Source organism: Pelodiscus sinensis, chromosome 19 (assembly GCF_049634645.1).
Source record: "Pelodiscus sinensis isolate JC-2024 chromosome 19, ASM4963464v1, whole genome shotgun sequence".
Classification (NCBI taxonomy): domain Eukaryota; kingdom Metazoa; phylum Chordata; order Testudines; family Trionychidae; genus Pelodiscus; species Pelodiscus sinensis.
This window is the reverse complement of record NC_134729.1, coordinates 14,881,158-14,895,659: the sequence shown is the minus strand read 5'-3', so window position 1 is coordinate 14,895,659 and position 14,502 is coordinate 14,881,158. Positions and strand designations below refer to the sequence as shown.

The 14,502-nt window shown below is 62.2% G+C and overlaps 1 protein-coding gene across 1 annotated transcript in view; it reads left to right on the top strand.

Annotated features, from left to right (window-relative positions):
• Window positions 1-819: 819 nt before the first annotated feature.
• Window positions 820-14,502, top strand: part of LOC102458630 (uncharacterized) — a 30,910-nt gene continuing 17,227 nt past the window's right edge. Inside the window, exons 1-3 of the mRNA XM_075903390.1 lie at window positions 820-1,384; window positions 1,917-1,961; window positions 4,013-4,066. The gene's annotated coding sequence lies outside the window, so the exon portion shown is untranslated. The remainder of the gene's footprint in view (window positions 1,385-1,916; window positions 1,962-4,012; window positions 4,067-14,502) is intronic.

Sequence of the window (14,502 nt, the reverse complement as noted above, 5' to 3'; positions counted from 1 at the left end):
TGAGATTTATAAACCCCTCCTACCCCCAGTGCTCCAGTGGAACGAGGTGTACCGGTAGTTCGAAGTAGAGATCCTAATTTGAACTACCTACTCCGTGCCGCGTGTAGCCACGGGCATGGAGTTCGGACTAAGGGGGATTTAAAAATGGCAGCGCCTGGGAACATGCAAATAAAGCCCGGGATATTTAAATCACGGGCTTCCTTTGCAACTTCGAATGCTGACATTAGCCTCCCTAGTTCCAACTAGGAGGCTAGTGTAGACAGACCCTTAAAGTCCTAGCCTTCACCACATCCTCTGGCAAGGAGTTCCACAGGTTGTGCAGTGAGTGAAGAAAAGCTTCCTTTTGTTTGTTACACAGGTGAGGGGTTATAAACCCATCTCCCCAACTCTGAACTGGTTCCCCCAGTCCCAAAGGACCAGCCACAGTCCCAGGTCAATCTGTACCTCAGATCTTACTCCAAAGAGCTCGCGAGGCCAAGCCTGTGGAACAGGGGTGGGGAACCTTTTTATGGGTCGGGGGCCTGGACACGCATGAGAAGCAAAAAACCCCAACCCCTCGCGGAGGGGCCCCCTGAGCGAGGAGAAAGACCCCCCCCCGCATTCCAGCCCCGTGGCGAGAGAGCAGGGGAGAGAGGGAGGGGCTGGAGCCCCAGTGCGGGGGCTGGATCCAGGCAAGCCGGGTTCCCCACCCCTGCTGTAGAATCTGAAATCTCCACCGTGATTCAGAAAAGGGTGGGAGTTTATCTCTCGGGGGGGGGGGCAGTGCCCAAGCCAAGCCAGATTCGTCCTGGCTCCGCGTTGTTAAAGACTCAAAGCCGCCCCGCGGGGGTGGGCGTGGGGGGGATACGCTGCTGCTTTGAGTCCAGCCTTGGGAGTCCCGGCCGGCACAGGACGGGCAGCCGTCCTATTCTGCAGGCCCCCCCGGAGAGGAGGGGAGACCGAGGCCAGCGCAGGGCCCTGGCGATCCCGGCCACGCCGGAGACGCCCCAGCACCCGGCCGGCGTGTGGGGCTGCAGGACTCAGGGCTCCGCAGGCGGGCGCAGGGCCCCCGGGAAAGGCCGTTCGGGTGGCTGCTGCCTCCTGGCTCCATTGCCCGTCGGCTGGTCTGCGCTGGGCCAGGCGGCCGAGCAGCCTTCCCCGATGGGCCGGCCGGCTGCTCCGGGGTCACAGACGCAGCCTGTGCCCTCAGGCGGCACAGACAGACCCAGCGAAGCCTCCGCTTTCCCCCCACCCCTGGCTTGGCCTCTTGCTCCAGGGGCTGCTGCAAACCTCGACCCGGGGGCACCTTCCTGTCGCAGCCATAACCTCACTGCCCTGTGCTCTTCCGCAGGGCTCCAGCGGCTTCCTGGGCCCCCCGGGCCTCGCAGGGGAGAAAGGCAAGAGGGTGAGTGAGTGGGGACCCCGCGCCGGCAGCCGGGGACACTGAGGCACGGAGCACCCAGGGATCTGGCCTGAGCCCTGAGTCGCAGCCCTGTGGGTCCCACACTTGGCCAGTCTCCCCCCCCCCCCCCCCCCCCCCAGTTCAGGCCCCTGGCTTGAGGTTGCTTGGAGAGAAATGCCACCTTTGCCCTGCTCCACAGCAGCCTTGGGAAGGCCCGATCCTGGGCCAGGCCCCTGGGGTCCCCAGTTCCTCTGGGGCAACCCCATGTCCCTGCTGCCAGAGCTCTGGGCCTGCAGCCTCCTGCACCCCCAGGAGCTCCAGGCACCACGTCCCAGGCAGATGCCTCTGGGACTGACACCCCCTCACCCACCCTGCCAGGCAGCAGCACATCGGGGAAACTGAGGCACGTTCCGGCTTGGTATCAATACAAGATTCCCAGGTGGGCAGGGGCTTTGGGTGCTGGCCCTGGGGCATGCGGGGTGGGCGCCCGTGGGCAGAGCAGTGCTCACACCGCCATCGCCTTTTCCCCTCGCAGGGCAAAGCCGGCCAGGCCGGGCAGACTGGACAGCGGGGACCTCCGGTGAGCAGCCCCCTCCCCCGCCCCCCAGCACCAGGGACAAGCCACAGACCCTGCTCTGCCCTCCAGTGACAGCCCTGATGCCCCCACGCCCCAGAGACCGGCCCCAGTGACCCCCCCACGCCCCAGTGACCCCCCCACACTCCAGAGACCGGCCCCAGTGACCCCCCCACGCCCCAGTGACCGGCCCCAGTGACCCCCCCCACGCCCCAGTGACCGGTCCCAGAGATCGCCCCACGCCCCAGAGACCGGCCCCAGTGACCCCCCCACGCCCCAGTGACCCCCCCACACTCCAGAGACCGGCCCCAGTGACCCCCCCACGCCCCAGTGACCGGCCCCAGTGACCCCCCCACGCCCCAGAGACTGGTCCCAGAGACCCCACCCATGCCCCAGTGACCCCCCCACACTCCAGAGACCGGCCCCAGTGACCCCCCCACGCCCCAGAGACCGGCCCCAGAGATCCCCCCACGCCCCAGAGACCGGCCCCAGTGACCCCCCCACGCCCCAGTGACCCCCCCACACTCCAGAGACCGGCCCCAGTGACCCCCCCACGCCCCAGTGACTGGTCCCAGAGACCCCACCCATGCCCCAGTGACCCCCCCACACTCCAGAGACCGGCCCCAGTGACCCCCCCACGCCCCAGTGACCGGTCCCAGAGACCCCACCCATGCCCCAGTGACCCCCGCCACACTCCAGAGACCGGCCCCAGAGATCCCCCCACGCCCCAGAGACCGGCCCCAGTGACCCCCCCACGCCCCAGTGACCAGTCCCAGAGACCCCACCCATGCCCCAGTGACCCCCCCACACTCCAGAGACCGGCCCCAGTGACACCCCCATACCCCAGTGACCGGTCGCAGAGACCCCACCCATGCCCCAGTGACCCCCCCACACTCCAGAGACCGGCCCCAGTGACCCCCCCATGCCCCAGTGACCGGTCCCAGAGACCCCACCCATGCCCCAGTGACCCCCCCACACTCCAGAGACCGGCCCCAGTGACCCCCCCATGCCTCAGAGACTGGCCCCAGTGACCCCCCCACACTCCAGAGACCGGCCCCAGTGACCCCCCCATGCCTCAGAGACCGGCCCCAGTGACCCCCGCCACACCCCAGAGACTGGCCCCAGAGACCCCCCCACACCCCAGTGACCGGCCCCAGTGACCCCCGCCACACCCCAGAGACCGGCCCCAGAGACCCCCCCACACCCCAGTGACCGGCCCCAGTGACCCCCGCCACACCCCAGAGACCGGCCCCAGAGACCCCCCCACACCCCAGTGACCGGCCCCAGTGACCCCCCCACGCCCCAGAGACCGGCCCCAGAGACCCCTCCACACCCCAGAGACCGGCCCCAGTGACCCCCGCCACACCCCAGAGACCGGCCCCAGAGACCCCCCCACACCCCAGTGACCGGCCCCAGTGACCCCCCCACGCCCCAGAGACCGGCCCCAGAGACCCCTCCACACCCCAGAGACCGGCCCCAGAGACCCCCCCCACACCCCAGTGACCGGCCCCAGTGACCCCCGCCACACCCCAGAGACTGGCCCCAGAGACCCCTCCACACCCCAGAGACCGGCCCCAGAGACCCCCCCCACACCCCAGAGACCGGCCCCAGAGACCCCCCCACACCCCAGTGACCGGCCCCAGTGACCCCCCCACGCCCCAGAGACCGGCCCCAGAGATCCCCCCACGCCCCAGAGACCGGCCCCAGAGATCCCCCCACGCCCCAGTGACCGGCCCCAGTGACCCTCCCATGCCCCAGTGACCGGCCCGAGACCCCACCCATGCCCCAGTGACCCCCCCACACCCCAGAGACCGGCCCCAGTGACCCCCCCCATGCCCCAGAGAGCCCCCGACACACCCTAGTGACCAGCCCCAGTAACCCCCCCACACACACCCCAGTTACTACCCTCTGGGGTTCCCCCCATGCCCCAGTGACTGACCGAGCCCTTTACCCCCACACCCCAGTGACCGGCCCAGTACTGAGGAGGCCACGATGCCCCCTCTGTTCCCCCCCCACCTCGCATGGCACCGGCTCATCCACCTCCCTTCTTCGCCCAGGGCCTGCAAGGGGAGCGAGGCCAGATTGGAGCGACAGGGAAGCCGGGCCCAAAGGTACCTCAGCGTCCGGCGGAGCAGCCCCCGCCCTGCCCGCGCACCTGTTGTCTGTCCGCCTGTCCGCCTGTCATCTGTCCGCCTGTCTGTCTGTTGCCTGTCCGCCTGTCCATCTGTCTGTCCGCCTGTCCACCTGTCCATCTATCTGTCCGCCTGTCCGTGTCAGCGGCTGCCAGCCGGGTCTCACCTGGCACCACTCGGGGGCACCCAGCCCGACACCCTGTCACCCCCATTGGCCTGTAGTCACAGCGTGCGGGGGAGTCACAAGGGCTTTCGGGGACGGGGACACGGCTGGGGCCATCAGGACAATCCGACTTGGGGAGGGGGCCCAGAGCCGGCGCCCTGCCCCCCTCACAGCCCCAGCCTGCAGGCAGCCCCGCCCCTCCCTGGGCCAGATTCCCAGGCAAGGGGCCACCTGGCTGCTCCCCCACGCTGGCTGTACGTGCTGAGATGGGGCAGCCTGGCACGGCTCTCCCCCCCAGTGTGGTGACCCTGTCCTGGGGGCCCGCTCTCCCCGGGGTGGCCTCCCCTCCACTTCCGGGACGGCGCCTCTCAGGGCCTCCAGCCGCCACCTCCGCCGTGAGCCCCTTGGGGGGTCCCCTCCCCCGAACCCCGGGGCCTCCCCTCCCAGAGGGGCAGCGCCGCCCCCTTCCCCGGCCCAGAGCGACTCCAGGAGGCTATGGAGCTTTGAATGCAGCCCAGGATCCCTCGGGCCAGTCGGCCTGGGCCCCCGGCCCCCACGTCAGCCTCCCTGCAGCCGGCTGAGTCCTGCCTGCCCTGCTCTGCCCCCCAAACAGCCCCCGGCTCCCAGCAGAGCCTCCAGTGTCACCCGCAACAGCCCCTCCCCCGGCCACTGTCTTCTCCCCAGGTAAGAGGGTCGCCCGGCCCCTCCTCTCCACCCCCCTTCCCGTCCAATGTTCCCCCCTCGCTGGGCCCAGGGTCCCCCTCTGCAGCCCCTTGTCTGGCGTCTGGACAGGACCGGACGTGTCCCCTGAGCGGGGCCGAGGGCACAGTCCCCGCGGCTCCAGTTCTGGGCTGGTCTCTGCAACAACAAACTCCCCCCCTTGTCACATTCAACCAGCAACATCCGAGCCCCCCTGTATGTAACCCCTTTGAGCCCCCAAAGCTCCCCACTTCCTCACACAGCCCCCCTCAGTGAGAGCCACACCCACTATTCCCATCCCTCGCTGGGCACTGGCCCAGGGAAACTGAGGCACACACACGGGGTTACAACAGAGCAACACAGGCCAGGAGTAGGAATCACATGTAGGGTGGCCAGGTGTCCGGCTTTCGCCCGGACTGTCTGTTATTCGGGTCCCCGTCCGGAAACCCCCAGAAAATACCGAGACGAACTGTCCGGTGTTTCCTGTTTCCCTCGGTCGGAAGCCCGGCAGGGACAATTTCCCCTTCCGTGTCTAGGGAGGGGTGGGGGAGTGAGGAGCGTGGGGCTATTTAAAGGCTCCGCGCCCTTTTTTTTTTTGCTCAACAGCTTTGGTCTCCTCCCCTTTTTTTTTCTTCTCAACAGACTTTTTTTCCCGGTGGGTTTTTTTTTGGTGGGGGAGGGGTGCAGTATTTTTTTGTTAAACCATCTGGCAACCCTAAACAGGGTATGTCTACACTACAGCGTTAATTCTGCCCTGAGGCCTCCTAGCCCCAGTTCCTGTAACCAGATTGCATCTATGTTGTGCTGTATCGTGGGGTGTGTCTACAATGCAACGTTAATTCGAAGTAACAGCCGTTACTTCGAATTAACTTCAATAGCGTCTATACAGGCAAACGGCTAGTTCGAAATTAATTCAAAACGGCGGAGCGCTTAATTCGAATTTGGGAAGCCCCATTCCACGAGGAGTAACGCCAAATCTGAAATAGCTATTTCGAATGAAGTGCTGTGTAGACACTTAATTCGAAACAGGGGGCCTCCAGCCTTCCCAGGGAGCCCTGGTGGCCACTCTGGGCACAACCAGGAAAACTTAGGGTATGTCTCATTTTCTGAGGAGTAACATTAGTTCGGACTAAGGGCTTTAGTCCGAACTAACGCGTCCCGGCGCGCACTTCCTGGTTCGAATCAGCTGTGATTCGAACTAGCGCGCCGGCGAGATCATGTTAATGGAGCGCGGGATATTTAAATCCCCACTTCATTAACTAGTTCGATTGTCTCCATTTGCATCCCTAGTTCGAACTAGGGATGCAGTGTAGACGTACCCTTACTCTCCTCTCCCCCAGCCCTGGAGCCATTAAAGGGGTAGACCCTGGCCGCAGTGCCTGTGCCAGCTCCAAGCCTGCCAGCCCAGAGCCAGCAGTGGCCACCGGGGCCCCTGACCCAGTGGCCCCAAAACATGAGCCAGCAAGCCACTGGCAGCCAGCCCTCCACCGCTCCCCAGGAGCAGTCTGCCAGCTCCCAGGAGCCTGACAGGGGCTGGAGAAGGCGGGCGCCTTCCTGGTCCAGGGTGGAGATCATGGACCTTATTCAGGTTTAGGGGGGATGCCCCCAACTTCCATGATCTCAGCCCTAGATGGAGGAACACAGCCGTCTATGGTAGGATAGCTGCCAGCCTGGCCTCCAAAGGCCAGGAGCAGGTTAGCATGAAAGTCAGGTTGGTCTGACGAGACCCCCAACCCTGAGCCCTGAGCTTCCCCCCCCACTTCTTCCCCTTGCTTCCCCCTTCCAGCTCCCTCTGTTGTACCAATAAAAGCAAGCAGGCTCTTATGAGGGGGATAAGGCAAAAAGCCACACTTATTGTAAAGATAATAATACAAAAATAAAGAAAAGATAGAAGCAAACAACGTTGTTTAACTACTTAACCCTTATACATAGAAACATTCATTCATCCATTCGTCCAGGTTCTGTGTATTGTTATAGTTCCCAGCCTGGAAGTTGCTTGTGACCGAATACTGGCCAGGTATTCTGTACACAAGTGATGGGAGTGGGGAGCGAAGTCCTGATCAGATGCGCTTCTCAAGCTCCTGATGGGCTGGCAGCAGAACCTTGGACTCTGACTCCATAGTCTTTTAGTCCAGTTCTTATAGGAATTTCTTCCTATGCCAGTCCATGGGAATTGCTGCATCATGCTGATGTCCAGGGTGGCTGCCAGGTGCTCGTCAGTGATCTCATCGGGGGGATCTCCAGTACTTGGTTTTCTCCACTTGACACCTTTTGGTTGCACTGGCACCTGACGCCTTTTTCAGCCCTTTGTTGCTGCATTCTCAGGCTGGCACCTCTCAGAACCATTCATTCATTGTCGGAGCACTCTCTCTCTCTCTCTCTCTCTCTCTCTCTCTCTCTCTCTCTCTTACGTACATTCCCTAATTCATATTTCCCAGACAGTATTTGTATAATAATAAAAGTTGTAGTTACAAAAGTTTCTGGGTGGTTTTGCTCAAGACATTCTCCCAGTGCTGAGTAAAGTTACAATGTTTTAAAGAGAACAGGTCAATTAAGTAACAAGGCCCTTAGTCAATTACAGGGCTTGGCTCCCAGAGCAGAGTTAGTGGCTTGACAATGCATCGTTACAATGTATCTTTGCAATGTCAATTTCAAGCAGCCCCTTGCACAAGCCTGAGCCTGCCCTGGAGCAGGGGGGGGGGGCTGTTTCTGGCTACATAGGGTTATATTCTTAACAGTTCTAAGTTCCATGACCTAACACATTCTATTCTAAAGGGGCAATAATAATAATAAATCCAAACATTTAACGATCTTAACTAATAATAATTGTGACGTAGTGGGGGTACTTGCTGGGATGTGGTGACCTCTGCTGTCTGGAGCAAGACCCAGCAGGGAAAACCTCACTAGACAGAGGTAAGGACAAACTGGTTGAACCAGTGGCCAGACACCCCCCATGGAGAGGAACAAAGGAAGGTGAATGCGGCCCTGGCTGGGGGGCAGGGCTGGAAGTGGGTTAGTTGGTTGGTGGCTGTCTGTGAGGATGGATGAGACAGCCTAGGGAGAGGAGCTGGAGTTTAGGGGCCCAGTCTCCCCCATCTCAAGGGGGCCTGAGGCATCCTAGCCCAGTTCCTGTAACCAGACTACATCTGTGCTGCGCTGTGCTGGAGGAGCAATAAACCACCCTCAATTCCACTGGCTGGTACAGTCTGTTTGTGCCATTTCGGGGTGCAGGAGACGGGGAACCCCCAACGCGCCGTCACACTGGTGTCAGGGGTGGGATGCACTGCACCCCGTGGATGAAGCTCCCAGCGGCAAGCGACAAGGCGCAGTAGAAGCAAGAGCCCTGGAGCCAGGCGTGCTGGAGACAGAGCGAAGCGGTTCCTGGGAATCGTGGGGCGCTGCAGCACTAGACTGGTGAGTCTGCACCAAGGGGCCCAGCGGGCAGATGGCCTACGCCCGACTCTTGAAGGCAGAGCTGGTGGGGCTGTGCAGAGAGAGGGGCTTGCCTGTGCGGAAAGCAACCAAGGCCCAGCTGATTACCCAGCTGGAAGAGAATGACCAGCCACGGGGCCAGGATCTTGTCCCCAGGGGAAGCAGCCAGACCCCCCCTGAGAGTGTGTCAGGCTCAGAGAGGGGGAGGAGCGCTGGAACCCACCGGAGAGATGAGACAGCGTCTCCCGGGAGGCCTGCAAGCCGTAGCCCATCTAGGGCAGGGGCCAGCCCAGCGGAGCTGCGGCGGCTGGAGATCCAGCTGCGGATGAAGGAATTGGAAGTACAGGATCGAGAGAAGGAGCGCCAAGATCGAGAGAGGCAGCGACAGCATGAGCTGGCCATGGCAGAGCGGAGAACCTGCGGGGCCCCGGCTGCGCCAAGAGTGGATGGGCCCCAGAGTCCCGGGGATGCCAGGCGCTTGGAGAGGCTCACGGAGGCCCAATTGAAGGACGTGGGCGACATAGACGGGTTCCTCAGCTCCTTTGAGAGGGCCTGTGGGCTGCAACAGGTCCCCCCAGCTGACTGGCTGCAGGAGCTCATCCCTGCACTGAACCAGGAGGCGGCCGGAGTGCTCAGTCAGCTGGAGGACCTACAGCCAGGGGATTACAACCGAGTCAAGGAGGCCCTGCTGCACAAGTTCGGGCTGACCCCCGAGCTGTACAGGAAGAAGTTCCGGGGGGTACAGAAAGGGCCACGGGAGACCTATGTGGATCTGGCCTCCCGCCTGGCGCAATACTGCCGCAAGTGGGTCTCGGGAGTCGGAGCCCAGACCGCAGAGGAGCTGCTCAAGCTGGTCATGATGGAGCAGTTCTATGAAGCGTGCCCACCCAAACTGAGGCTGTGGCTCAAGGACCGGAGACCAGAGAACCCCCAGGAGGCCAGGAGACTGGCGGATGAGTTCATGGAGAGCCGGTCCGGGGGTGAACGGGAGTCCCGGAGAGAAAGAGAATCGCGCAGAGACCAGTTCTCGGCGGAGCAACGGAGAGAGACACCTCCGAGGCGAGCCCCAGGGACCAGGGCCAGTCATCGATACCCCAGAGAACCAGCCAGGGCCCGGGCAGAGCCGACCCGAATGGGCCCACAGAACCTAACTTGCCATCGCTGTGGGCAATGGGGCCACAAGAGGGCTCAATGCACCAGGCGCAAGAACAGGTCCCATGACCTGGGACGTTCCAGGGTTAACTGGCTGGGGCGGGAGGAAGGGCAGGCTGCCCCAGTGGCAGGGGCTGGCCGGCAAACCTCCGCTCGGGGAGGGGGGAAGGATGCTCAGTGCACCTCCCCTGGGAGGTCTGACCCTCGGGAGACAGATTTATCCGTGCACCGGGTGGGGGCGGGGCGGCCCCTACGGAGGGACTGCCTCGTACCCCTGGAGGTGGATGGCAGGAAGGTGACGGGTTTCTGGGACACGGGGGCGGAGGTGACGCTGGCCCGGCCCGACATAGTGGCCCCAGACCGTATGCTACCCGACACTCAGCTGACTCTGAGGGGCATAGGCGGCACCCCCTTTAAGGTACCCGTAGCCAGGGTGCATCTGAAATGGGAGGCCAAGGAGGGCTCCAAGGAAGTGGGGGTGCACCCGCACTTGCCCACCGACGTGCTAATGGGGAGTGACCTAGAGGAGTGGCCAGACGGACCCCACAGGATGCTGGTCACCACCCGTAGCCAGAGCAAGCGAGGGGCTGGCGGCCCGGAACTCGAGGAGGTTCCCCAACAGGGGGCCCAGGGCCCCGTCCCAGCAGACCTAGAGTTGGACCTAGGCAGTGGGGGGAACCACGGCCCTGGCCCAGCCCCAGCCGCTGAATTCCAGGCGGAGGTGCGAGCGGATCCCTCCCTGCAGGCCCTGAGGGACCGGGCTGACCTGGGTGCAGCTCAACCCCTAGGAGGAGATTGCCAGGAGAAGTTCCGGTGGGAGAGGGGATTTCTGTACCGGGAATGGCTTTCCCCCGGGACGGTAGGGAAGTGGGGGCTCCAGCGGCAGCTGGTGGTTCCCCAAAGGTATCGCCGCAAGCTGCTACACCTGGCCCATGACATCCCGTTCTCGGGACACCAGGGGATCCGGCGCACGCGGCTGAGGCTGCTCCAAAACTTCTACTGGCCGGGGATGTTTGCAGCTGTCCAGCGGTACTGCCGGTCCTGCGACTCCTGCCAACGGGTGGGGAAGGCCCAAGACAGGAGAAAAGCTGCATTGAGACCCCTGCCCATCATAGAGGAGCCTTTCCAGAAGGTGGCGATGGATATTGTGGGGCCCTTCAGCAGAGCGACCCGGACGGAGAAGAAATACATCCTGGTGGTGGTGGACTTCGCCACCCGCTACCCCGAGGCCGTGGCCCTGCCCTCCATCGAGGCAGACACGGTGGCAGACGCACTGCTGACCATTTTCAGCAGGGTGGGGTTTCCCCAGGAGGTTCTCACGGACCAGGGATCCAACTTCATGTCGGCCCTGCTCCGGTGCTTGTGGGAGAAGAGTGGGGTGCAACACACCTGGGCCTCGGCGTATCACCCCCAGACCAACGGGCTGGTGGAGAGGTTCAATGGGACTCTGAAGCAGATGCTACGGACCTTTATGCACCAACACCCGCAGGACTGGGACAAGTACCTACCCCACCTGCTGTTTGCGTACAGGGAAGTGCCCCAGGAGTCCACGGGGTTCTCGCCGTTCGAGCTGTTATATGGGAGGCGAGTGAGGGGCCCCCTGGACTTATTGAAAGACGAGTGGGAGGGGAAGGTCTCCCCGGAGGGTGAGCCGGTCGTGGAATACGTCCTGACATTCCGGGAAAGACTTGCCGAGCTCATGGGCCTGGCCAGAGAGAACCTGAGCAGGGCCCAGAGGAAGCAGAAGGTCTGGTACGACCGCAATGCACGGGCCCGCGCCTACGCTACCGGGGACCAGGTGATGGTCCTGATCCCCGTGCGGAAGAACAAGCTGCAAGCCGCCTGGGACGGCCCCTTCAAGGTGGTTAAGCAGCTGAACGAGGTGAACTACGTGGTGGAGCTGACGGGCCGGACGCGCGGCCAGCGGGTATATCATGTTAACATGATGAAGCCGTACTGGGACAGGGAGAACTTGGTGCTGGCCGTGTGTAAGCCCTGGGAGGAGCAGGGGGAGGATCCCCTGGTGGGCCTGTTCCCTGGGACCGGAGAGGACTCTTCGCTGGAGTCAATTTCCCTCTCGGACCAGCTCACCCCGGCCCAGCAGGCCGAGATCCGGGAGGTGCTGCGCTCCCACCAGCAGCTGTTCTCCAACAAGCCGGGTCTCACCAACCTGGCTGTCCACCGGGTGCAGACGGGCACTCACCCCCCGGTGCGCTGCTCCCCATTCAGGGTCACAGGGAAAACAGCCCAGGACCTGGAGAGAGAGGTCCAGGACATGTTGGCCCTGGGGGTGATCCAGCCGTCCTCCAGCCCCTGGGCCTCTCCCGTGGTGCTGGTTTCCAAGAAGGACGGGTCGATCCGGTTCTGCGTGGACTACCGGAAGCTCAACGCCATCACGGTGTCCGACGCCTACCCGATGCCAAGGCCCGATGAGCTCCTGGACAAGCTGGGGGGAGCTCGCTATCTCACCACCCTGGACCTAACCAAGGGCTACTGGCAGGTGCCGCTAGACCAGGAGGCCAGACTGAAATCGGCTTTCATCACGCCACTGGGGCTCTATGAGTTCCTGGTCCTACCCTTTGGCCTCAAAGGGGCGCCGGCCACCTTCCAGCGCCTGGTGGACCAGCTGCTGAGGGGAATGGAGAACTGTGCCCTAGCGTACATCGATGACATCTGCGTCTTCAGCCAGTCCTGGGAGGACCACGTGGCCCAGGTCAGCCAGGTACTGGATCGGCTGAGGGAGGCTGGGCTGACCGTAAAGGCTGGGAAGTGCAAGGTTGGAATGGCCGAAGTGTCCTACCTGGGCCATAAGGTGGGGAGCGGCTGCTTGAAGCCAGAGCCGGCCAAAGTGGAGGCCATCCGGGACTGGCCTGTGCCCCAGACCAAGAAGCAGGTCCAGGCTTTCATTGGGATGGCGGGGTACTACCGGAGGTTTGTGCCCAACTTCAGCTCCATCGCTGCCCCGATCACAGAGCTGTGCAGGAAGGGGAGGCCCGACAGGGTGGTCTGGACGGAGCAGTGCCAGAGGGCTCTCTGTGCACTGAAGGGAGCCCTGGCCAAGGCCCCAGTGTTGGTAAACCCAGACTTCGACAAGCCCTTTATCGTGTTTACGGACGCCTCGGACACCGGGCTGGGGGCGGTGCTGATGCAGGCGGACGAGAAAGGGGAACGCCACCCCATCGTGTACCTGAGCAGGAAGCTGCTGCCCCGGGAGCGGAGCTACGCGACCGTAGAGAGGGAATGCCTGGCCATGGTGTGGGCCCTGCAAAAGCTGCAGCCGTACCTGTTTGGCCGGCGTTTCACGGTGACACCGCCCACTGCCCCCTGACCTGGCTGCACCAGATGAAAGGGACGAACGCCAAGGTGCTGCGGTGGAGCCTGCTCCTGCAGGACTACGACATGGAAGTGATCCACGTCAAGGGGAGGCCAACATCATCGCCGACGCGCTGTCCCGTAGCGAGGGGCCCGAACTTCCCCAGGTCACGAGCGGAGTGACCCTGCTCAGTTCACTCTCGGAGGGGAGAGAACTGTGACGAAGTGGGGGTACTTGCTGGGATGTGGTGACCTCTGCTGTCTGGAGCAAGACCCAGCAGGGAAAACCTCACTAGGCAGAGGTAAGGCCAAACTTGTTGAACCAGTGGCCAGACACCCCCCATGGAGAGGAACAAAGGAAGGTGGATGCTGCCCTGGCTGGGGGGCAGGGCTGGAAGTGGGTTAGTTGGTTGGTGGCTGTCTGTGAGGATGGATGAGACAGCCTAGGGAGAGGAGCTGGAGTTTTAGGGGCCCAGTCTCCCCCATCTCAAGGGGGCCTGAGGCATCCTAGCCCAGTTCCTGTAACCAGATTACATCTGTGCTGCGCTGTGCTGGAGGAGCAATAAACCACCCTCAATTCCACTGGCTGGTACAGTCTGTTTGTGCCATTTCGGGGTGCAGGAGACGGGGAACCCCCAACGTGCCGTCACAATAATAATAATAAGAAGAAGAATTAATAATAAATCTAAACACTTTAAGTTGTGGGGAACAAATTCTGGGGAGTCACTTCCATTTGGGGGAATCATTTTCAATACATTAATATGTTATCCCTACACCTCCTCCCAGGTTTCTCCCTCCCCTCTCTCACCCTCTCTCTTCCCCTCTCCCACCTCCTGTTCCCAGTCTCCCCAGAGATTCACCCCCCCAGTTTTGTTCAATAAACCCAGTTTCTATTTTTGAACACACGTGTATTTTATTTGACATCAGGAAGGGGGGCTAGGGAGGGGTAAGTGGAAGGACGTGAGGGAGGAATGGGGCACGAGCCCCCGGTGGGGAGGACCAGGGAGGCTCTGAGGGTTCCTTGGGGTGGACGCTCTCTCTCAGGGCCTCCTGGATCTTGACAGCCCCCTGACGGATCCCCAGATGGCAGCCTGCAGCAAGTGCAGCCAGGCTGAGGGCAATGACCCCACGAGACACACCGGCGTGCCCAGGGACAGCTCTGGCTCCATGTGGCCGAGTGCTGTGGTGTCCCGAGTGTGGGCACTCAGGGCACTCCAAGACAGGACTGCTTTGCTGTTCCTCATCGAGGTAGACAAGCAAGCTGGGAACCCTGAGAACTGTCTGTCCGGGGCGGGAGTAGGGTCCCTTTAAGCACAGAGCTCAGTTAGCCTCAGGCAGCAGCCCCATACACTAAGTCCCGACCTGATGCCCTGACGGCACTGGTTCCAGCCAGCTTTAACTTCGGTTCAGGGTCCACTCAGTGTGGACTTGCTATTTCGAAATAGTTTTTGTGTCTAGATGTGTTATTTCGAATTAGCTTCATTCGAATGAACTATTTTGAATGAAGTCAATTTGAAATAGCGCTGTAGTGTAGACAGACCCTGGAGAAGCAATAAACTCCTCTATTCTGCCAGCTGGTGGAGTCTGTTCATGCCATTACGGGGGTGCAGGAGGCAGGAAACCCCGATGCGACATCAGTCCCCCAGCGCCGCATCCT